This window comes from Solanum tuberosum, unplaced genomic scaffold (genome assembly GCF_000226075.1).
Source record: "Solanum tuberosum cultivar DM 1-3 516 R44 unplaced genomic scaffold, SolTub_3.0 scf00354, whole genome shotgun sequence".
Classification (NCBI taxonomy): Eukaryota; Viridiplantae; Streptophyta; class Magnoliopsida; order Solanales; family Solanaceae; genus Solanum; species Solanum tuberosum.
The window spans coordinates 2,185-10,494 of NW_006239278.1; the positions used below are offsets into that span (position 1 = coordinate 2,185).

An 8,310-nucleotide genomic window follows, 5' to 3' on the forward strand; every position below is an offset into this window, starting at 1 on the left:
ATTAATATTCATTATCAAATGGGAAAAAATACGTGGATAAACAAATATATACTAGTTAATTAGCTAACATAGTTATAGTTTGGATTAATTAAGGCTCGCAACTTAATTTTAGCTGTAATTACGTCGCCTCTCTCCTCTTTTATACATATACAAATACAAATTATCAAATGCAAATTATACATATACATATATAATTATATGACAAATATACAAAAACAATTAGTCTCTCTCCACTCTTTGTCTTCTCTCACTCGCCTCTCTCCTCCCTATCCCATTCTCGCTCACCCTCTCCCAATCCCGCTCGCCAAATATACAAATACATATGTATACCAGTTACATATATACAATTATCTAACATATATACATATACAATTTGCCTCTCTCCTCCCTCTCCCAATCTCGCGGGCTAGATATACAAATACATATGTATACTAGTTACATATATACAATTATTTGATAGATATACATATACAATTTGCCTCTCTCCACTTCATGCCCTCTCTCGCTTGCCTCTCTCCCAATCTCGCTCACCTCTCTCCTCCCTCTAACATGTAGCTACGAATCATAGTTAGAAAACTACAACTAGGGAGCATAATTTAAGTTATTTTTTAGTGGGTATATGCGAAAATTCCTCTTATCAAATCAATCAACGAAATTTAAATATTTACAAAATTGTCATAAATAAATAAATATATCATATAAGTACCAAAATGAATACTCTAAAAGCAAGTTAGTGTATTCAATAACTTTGGTAATTGTCACGACCGAGTCTACAACCCAGTCGAGACACGATACTTGGAACCACAAGTGATTCAAGGCAAACCCTTGGCTTAACATATCAAAAATATCATATAAAACTAAAGCGGAAACTGAAATATATGCTTATTAAGTCTTAATAAGGAAATCAATAAATTCATGATGACCGAACAACTAATATTTGAGCAAGCCTTTAGTGTCTAAACTTAAGGAAATAAGTTTACCGGGACATGACCCCCCTCCACCTCAAACCAAATACACAAAGAAACTAACTAAAGTCTGACAAACAACTAATCCATGAAGTCCCCAAATGAGCACACTATTTGCACTCATTACTATTCTTACAAAGTTGAATCAGCACTTCAGCAGCAGTATCCATCTCTTCACCTCTTATAGATTTCAAATTCTTGCTGATATCTCTAACTTTGCCCCTCAAATTTTCCCCTGTTTTCCCTGTTATGACATTTTAAAGAGTTTTCGCGATTTCTCCTCTGTGAATTTTTCCGCGATTTCTCCTCTGTGAATTTTCCCATCATCATCTCTAACAATCTCTACGGCGACTCCCAATTCTACTATCAACCTAGCATTTGATGGTTGATCATACTGTATAGGCATAGCTATTATAGGAACCCCAAAATCTACACTTTCCATTACTGAATTCCAACCACAATGACTTATAAATCCTCCCGTACTCGGATGATTTAGAATTCTTGGTTGTGGTGCAAATTTGTCCAAAACTCTTCCCCTTTCTCCAATTCTTTCAAGAAAACCCTTTGGCAATGCATCTTCAAGATTTTGGTCTTCCCCTTTTGGAAATCTTGCAACCCATATGAAATTAACATTACTTAACTCCAACCCGAAAGCTACTTCTTCCATATCTTCTTTTGACAAGAAATACTCACTCCCAAAGGAGACAAAAACAGTTGAATTCTCATCTTTTGTTCCTAGCCAATTCATGAGCTCCTTGTCGTCCGCGTTGTTAATGATTGGATCTTGGACTGGTGGACCAACAGGAACAACCTTCCAATTGATCAATTCAGTGCAATGATCAATGTATTTTGCCTCTATAGTTCTAGAGGTACTTATCAGCATGATTTGAATATTTCCATCCACTAAACGATCCTCGAAATCTTTAGCAAACATTTTTTCTTGTTCAATTTTGCTGAGATTAATCGCGGGGAATGGGAATACAGCCTCTGGTTTCTTCACTAAGTAAAAAAGATATGAAAACACGGCTGCACCAAAAGTTATGAGCTTGACAGCTGGAATGTTCTGTTCATTCGCGACGTGTTCAGCCCATTGCTGCAACATGTCATAAATCACCAAATCAGGTTTCAGATTTTGCAAGATTTTCGAGAAGTTTGGTTTGGACATTTCCAGGGCCTTATGAAGGGTGTTATTGAGATGGGGCGGGAAACCATTGGTCGTATGGTAATGAGGAGGAAGTTCGGGTAATTCTGGTAAGTGAAGTTCGATAAGCTGAATCGAATCAGCATACTTTTCAGGGATTTTTTTGATGGTGGATTTGAGATTTATTGGCGTAGAACAGAGGTAAATCAAGAATCCCCTGTCCGCGAGTTTCTTGGCTATGTTTAGAAATGGAGAAATGTGTCCATAAGCCAACCATGGAAACATGAGTACCCTCAAAGTAGCCATGATCAAAGTATTGAAAGACACTAAATTTGTGATTCTAAATGAGAGATGGGCTCTTTGGTGGAATTGGATGCCTTATTTATAAGAGATAGAACTGAGATAATTAGATTTAAAATTGATATGTTTTTGCCAAATAATTATTTGGCAAATGAAAGTCAAAAGAATTGACATTTAAGAGTCAAAGTGAGGAAATTCTTATTATAAAATAGTAAAAGATATTTAATAAAGAATTATATCTCTCTTAAAAGTAGCAAAAGAATTATGACTATTTTGACTTAACATAGATTTGGCATTTGCTAGAATCTATGATGAAAAACTCAATACATATTCACTTTACAAATTTGTATACATTTATTTGCATTAGTATTCACTAATCAATATTTATCAAATAGATTTGTATTGGAGTCATGCATATGTATTCATTAATACATTGGTATACATTTATTTGTATTAGAATCTTTCTAATACTACATTGGTATACATTGGCAAATATTCATCTAATAAATTTGTATGTCTTTCTTTAAGTCAAAATTGATATCCATTAGTTCGTATTCACCTAACAATATGTATACATTTGTTTAAATCGAGGTTCATATTCGCTGGTCCATATTCATCTAATAGATATACATTTGCTTGGATAACCAATTTTATAATTTCACATTGTTATCTATCGGTTCGTATTCAGTAACAAAGTGGTATATATTTGATTGAGACAATAAATATTCATTATCAAGTATAACAATTGAACTTTAAAATACACATTTTACCCGTAATGAAATGATTCACGGTCACACAAATATCTATTACTCATTTTAGACCACAAATTTTAAAAAGCCTTCCTTTTTTCTTCAACTCCGAGTCAAATCAAAGTAACTCATATAAAATGAGATAAGGGAGTATATATTTTAATTGCTACAAGAGAAAAATGATATAGATTTGAGAATTCATATTGAAAACTAAAGAAATAATGGTCAAACATTATCTGAACTATCATTTTTTCGGAGTTTCACATTCTAACTATTACATGTTCTCTTATTCAATCTGAACTATTGTCGGCTGTTCTATTTCTCTATCTGAATTATCACCATATGTTAAAACACACCTAGTTGAGTAGATGATTAAGAACAGGGGAGAGTTGACCTAATTAGCTTGAAATATGTTTTGATACCTAGATACTGATAATTCAGATAGGAAAAGACTCAACTAATAGTTCACAAAGCTAAAGAAAGTCTTATTTGAGAATCTTATTATTTTTGTCAATATATTTTGAAGACAAACAAAAGCACCTCACATACAATATTATTTTGTTAATTGAATCACAACCTACCACATTATTTGCACTTATTAAAGTTCCTACAAAGTTGAATTAGCTCTTCAGCAGCAGTATCCATCTCTTCATCTCTTACTGATTTCAAATTCTTGCTGATATCTCTCACTTTAGTCCTCAATTTCCCCCCTGTTTCCGCTGTTATGACACCTTTAAGAATTTCCGCAATTTCTCCTCTGTGAATTTTGCCATCATCATCTCTTACAATCTCCACAGCGACTCCCAATTCTACAATCAACCTCGCATTCATTGGTTGTTCAAGATGCATAGGCATGGCAATTATAGGAACCCCGAAATCTATACTTTCCATTACTGAATTCCAACCACAATGACTTATAAATCCTCCCGTACTCGGATGATTTAGAATTCTTGGTTGTGGTGCAAATTTGTCCAAAACTCTTCCCCTTTCTCCAATTCTTTCAAGAAAACCTTTTGGCAATGCATCTTCAAGATTTTGCTCTCCCCTTTTGGAAATCTTGCAACCCATATGAAATTAACATTACTTAACTCCAACCCGAAAGCTACTTCTTCCATATCTTCTTTTGACAAGAAATACTCACTCCCAAAGGAGACAAAAACAGTTGAATTCTCATCTTTTGTTCCTAGCCAATCTATGAGCTCCATATCGTCCGCGTCATTAGTGATCGAATCTTGGACTGGTGGACCAACTGGAATAACCTTCAAATTGAGGAATTCAGTGCAATAATCTATGTATTTGGCCTCTATAATTCTAGAGGTACTCATCAACATGATTTGCCTATTTCCATCAGCTTGACAATCCCCATCATCAGGTTCTATCTCTTTCGCACATTTTAACGTTTCATTCATTTTTACTTGTTCACTTTTCCTGAGATAAATTTCAGGGAATGGGAATACATCCCCTGGTTTATTCAGTGATATTGTAAAATACGAAAACACAGTTGCACCCGAAGTTAGGAGCTTAACTGCTGGAATGTTGTGTTCATTCGCGACACGTTCAGCCCATTGCTGCAATATGTCATAAATCACCAAATCAGGTTTTAGATTTTGCAAGATTTTTGACAAGTTTGGTTTGAACATTTTCAGGGCTTTTTGAAGGGTGTGATGGAGATGGGGTGGGAGATCATTGGTCGTATGGTAATGAGGAGGAAGTTCGGGTAATTCTGGTAAGTGAAGTTCGACAAGCTGAATCGAATCAGCATACTTTTCGGGGATTTTCTTGCTGGCATATTTGAGATTTATGGGCGTAGAACAGAGATAAATCAAGAATTCCCTATCCGCGAGTTTCTTGGCTACGTTTAGAAATGGAGAGATGTGTCCATAAGCCAAAAATGGGAACATGAGTACCCTCAAAGTACTAAGAGGCTCTGTAACTTGTTTAGCCATGATCAAAATCTTCAAATGAAAGAAGGGTGAGAAATGAGAGATGGTTTCTCTATGGAGTTGCCTTGCTTATTTATTAAAGAGAAAAGACTCAAATATATATCGAACTTTTAGAAAATGCTCATCTATGACATTCGTTCAAAATTTATCTCATTTATGTAATTTCTGTTTGAGAAAAGGCTCATACATGTTATTATTTGTTAACTAAAATGACATAGGTGAGCCTTTTTTTCAAAGTTCGATGACATATTTGAGTCATTTCCCTTTTTAAAATGATTTACTTAATGACGTAAACAAATCATAACAAACCATGTATACAGAATAAATTTGCAATATCAGATTTATTTTCAATTAACAAATAATGACATAGATAAGTTTTATCTCAAACGAAAATTACATAAATGAATCAATGGCACAAATGGACTTTTTTTTCTTAAAGTTTGATGATGCATTTGAAAAGAAAAGTTAAATGGCCAGAATTTGGCCAGAAAATTAAAAAAATTATAATATTATTTTATTTTAAAACAAACTGATCTTTTTTTTCATTTTTTAGTTAAAATATATTAAAGTTAAAAGAATAAAAATATTTAAAATGATAAAATATCATTCTAACCAAAAAGATTTTTCTATTTGAAAATTTTTCCTTTACTATTAAAAACATAAGAGAGATGAGGACAAAAGGGAATCATCTACACAAATACGTTACAACTTTTACATTAAAAGCTCATCGAAAAATACACATTACTCAATTCCCCAAAAAGTGATGACAACAATGTAGGTGAAAAATACGAAAACCTATGACTTTCTATAAATGATCACATTATTCATTCTGTCCTACAATACTATTTGTCCACTATTGACTTTGAACATTGTTTAAGAAATTATAAATAAAAGGATAATTTTATTATATTATCCTTTGAATATAATAAATATCATTGCTTGAAAAATATAATAGAAAAAGTAAAAATTTAATAATTGGCATATATAGGACTAATAATTATAAGTTATGACACTATTCTTTATCTTTTAAGTTATAACAATAAATAATTATAGGTTATAACATTTTTATGATAATTAATGATACGGATAAATTAGGAACTAAGTGTAAAATTATCCATTGATTTCATAAAGTGGACAAGTATTGTTGAAAATCTCAAAATAGTATAGTGGACAACTATTGTTGGACGGAGGGAGTAATTTTAAAATTTTACTTCCTCCATCCAATAATAATTGTCCACTATACTATTTTGGTATGTCATCAAAAGCTCATCGAAAAATACACATTATATGATTATTATATTCATGTTTTAGTTTGGCTAAACAAATAAGATGAAGGATGATCGCCATGTGGAAGTGGATATAAAAAGGAGCTCAAAAAATTGTGCATTAATTTTATATTTTGTTCCTTCTTTTTACAATAATTAAAGTCATAACTCGCAACAATGATATTACTATTGGCATAATATATAAACACGGCCATTAACTTGGCTCCAGTTGGTACCTATGACATTTAACTTTGAGTGTGCACAAGTAGACACTTAAACTTGTATAAAATTGAACAAATAAACATATTCATCCTACATGGCATTCTACATGATAATTTTGTGTCCTACGTGGCGTTCTATGTGTATTATGCCACGTAAGACATGTGTGTCTACTTGTTCAATTTTATATAAGTTTAAGTGTCTACTTGTGCACACTCAAAGTTGGAGGATATAAATGTTAGTTGAAACCAAATAATTAAAGGGTATATTTATGTATTATGCCTATTTTGTGTTTTGTACTTTATGCGTATGAATTTTTTATTGTCGCCGATTTATACTTTTGGTTCGATATTATAACTTAGGACTTTGTAGGAAATCTGCGAACTACTGACCATACATTTTCTTCTGTAATATTAATTTGCATAACACACAAATAGGACCTTAACTTGACTTCAAATTTTAATTTTGACCTTAAACTTTCAAAGTGTACAAAGAGACACTTTAACTATCCAACCCTTAAATAAAAAAAACCACTTGAATATTGCAGCCCAAACACGTGAAATGCAGACGCTCCAACGTGGATTAGTGAGCCACTCAATGACTGCCAACTAATTAAAAGTTTTACACGTAGATATTAGAATTTAAAAAAAACTAAATTAATATTCAAGATACAAGGGTATAGGGTGAGACTTTTCCATTTTACCCTGTTTCTCTCTCAAAATCGTGAAAGCCTAGCTGGGGATTTACAATCAAAATCGTGAATCAAAGGGAAAAATCGTTCGATATTTGTGCTAAAAGCTCATATACTTTGATGTTTATCTGTTCATCTTCCTCAATTTAGTTCACGTATGTTTGATTTTACCCTTTTGAAAGTTTATTTTTGATAAAAGGGAAAATGCATAAGTCCCCCCAGCCTATGCCCAAAATCCCTGAGACACACCTAACCTTTACTAAGGTCCTATTACCCCCTCGAACTTATTTTTTAATTAATTTTTTACCACTTTTTGGCTTACGTGGCAATATAAATCAGATAGGTTGAAAGTTTTGTTCAACACGCGCTGGGCCCCACTTTTTCAACTTTCTAAAAAGTAAGCTATCAGTTCATTATTATAACTTTGTTAATATATTTTTAGTTAGTTTATAGTTTTCAATGTTTATATATTTTATTTCAAATTTGGGCTTGTAAAATTTTGTAAATATTATATATATAATTTTATTTTATTTATAGATAAAAAAATATTACTTATAATCTATTTTGTTAATATATTTTTAGTTAGTTTATAGTTTTCAATGTTTATATATTTTATTTCAAATTTGGGCTTGTAAAATTTTGTAAATATTATATATATAATTTTATTTTATTTATAGATAAAAAAATATTACTTATAATCTATTTTGTTAATATATTTTTAGTTAGTTTATAGTTTTCAATGTTTATATATTTTATTTCAAATTTGGGCTTGTAAAATTTTGTAAATATTATATATATAATTTTATTTTATTTATAGATAAAAAAATATTACTTATAATCTATTTTGTTAATATATTTTTAGTTAGTTTATAGTTTTCAATGTTTATATATTTTATTTCAAATTTGGGCTTGTAAAATTTTGTAAATATTATATATATAATTTTATTTTATTTATAGATAAAAAAATATTACTTATAATCTATTTTGTTAATATATTTTTAGTTAGTTTATAGTTTTCAATGTTTATATATTTTATT

General features: G+C 31.1%; 2 pseudogenes; both read right to left on the reverse strand.

The window, feature by feature from the left end:
- Positions 1-1,003: 1,003 nt before the first annotated feature.
- On the reverse strand, positions 1,004-2,412 carry LOC102584470 (beta-D-glucosyl crocetin beta-1,6-glucosyltransferase-like; annotated as a pseudogene).
- Positions 2,413-3,740: 1,328 nt separating this feature from the next.
- LOC102584800 (beta-D-glucosyl crocetin beta-1,6-glucosyltransferase-like) lies at positions 3,741-5,101 on the reverse strand (annotated as a pseudogene).
- Positions 5,102-8,310: the final 3,209 nt, after the last annotated feature.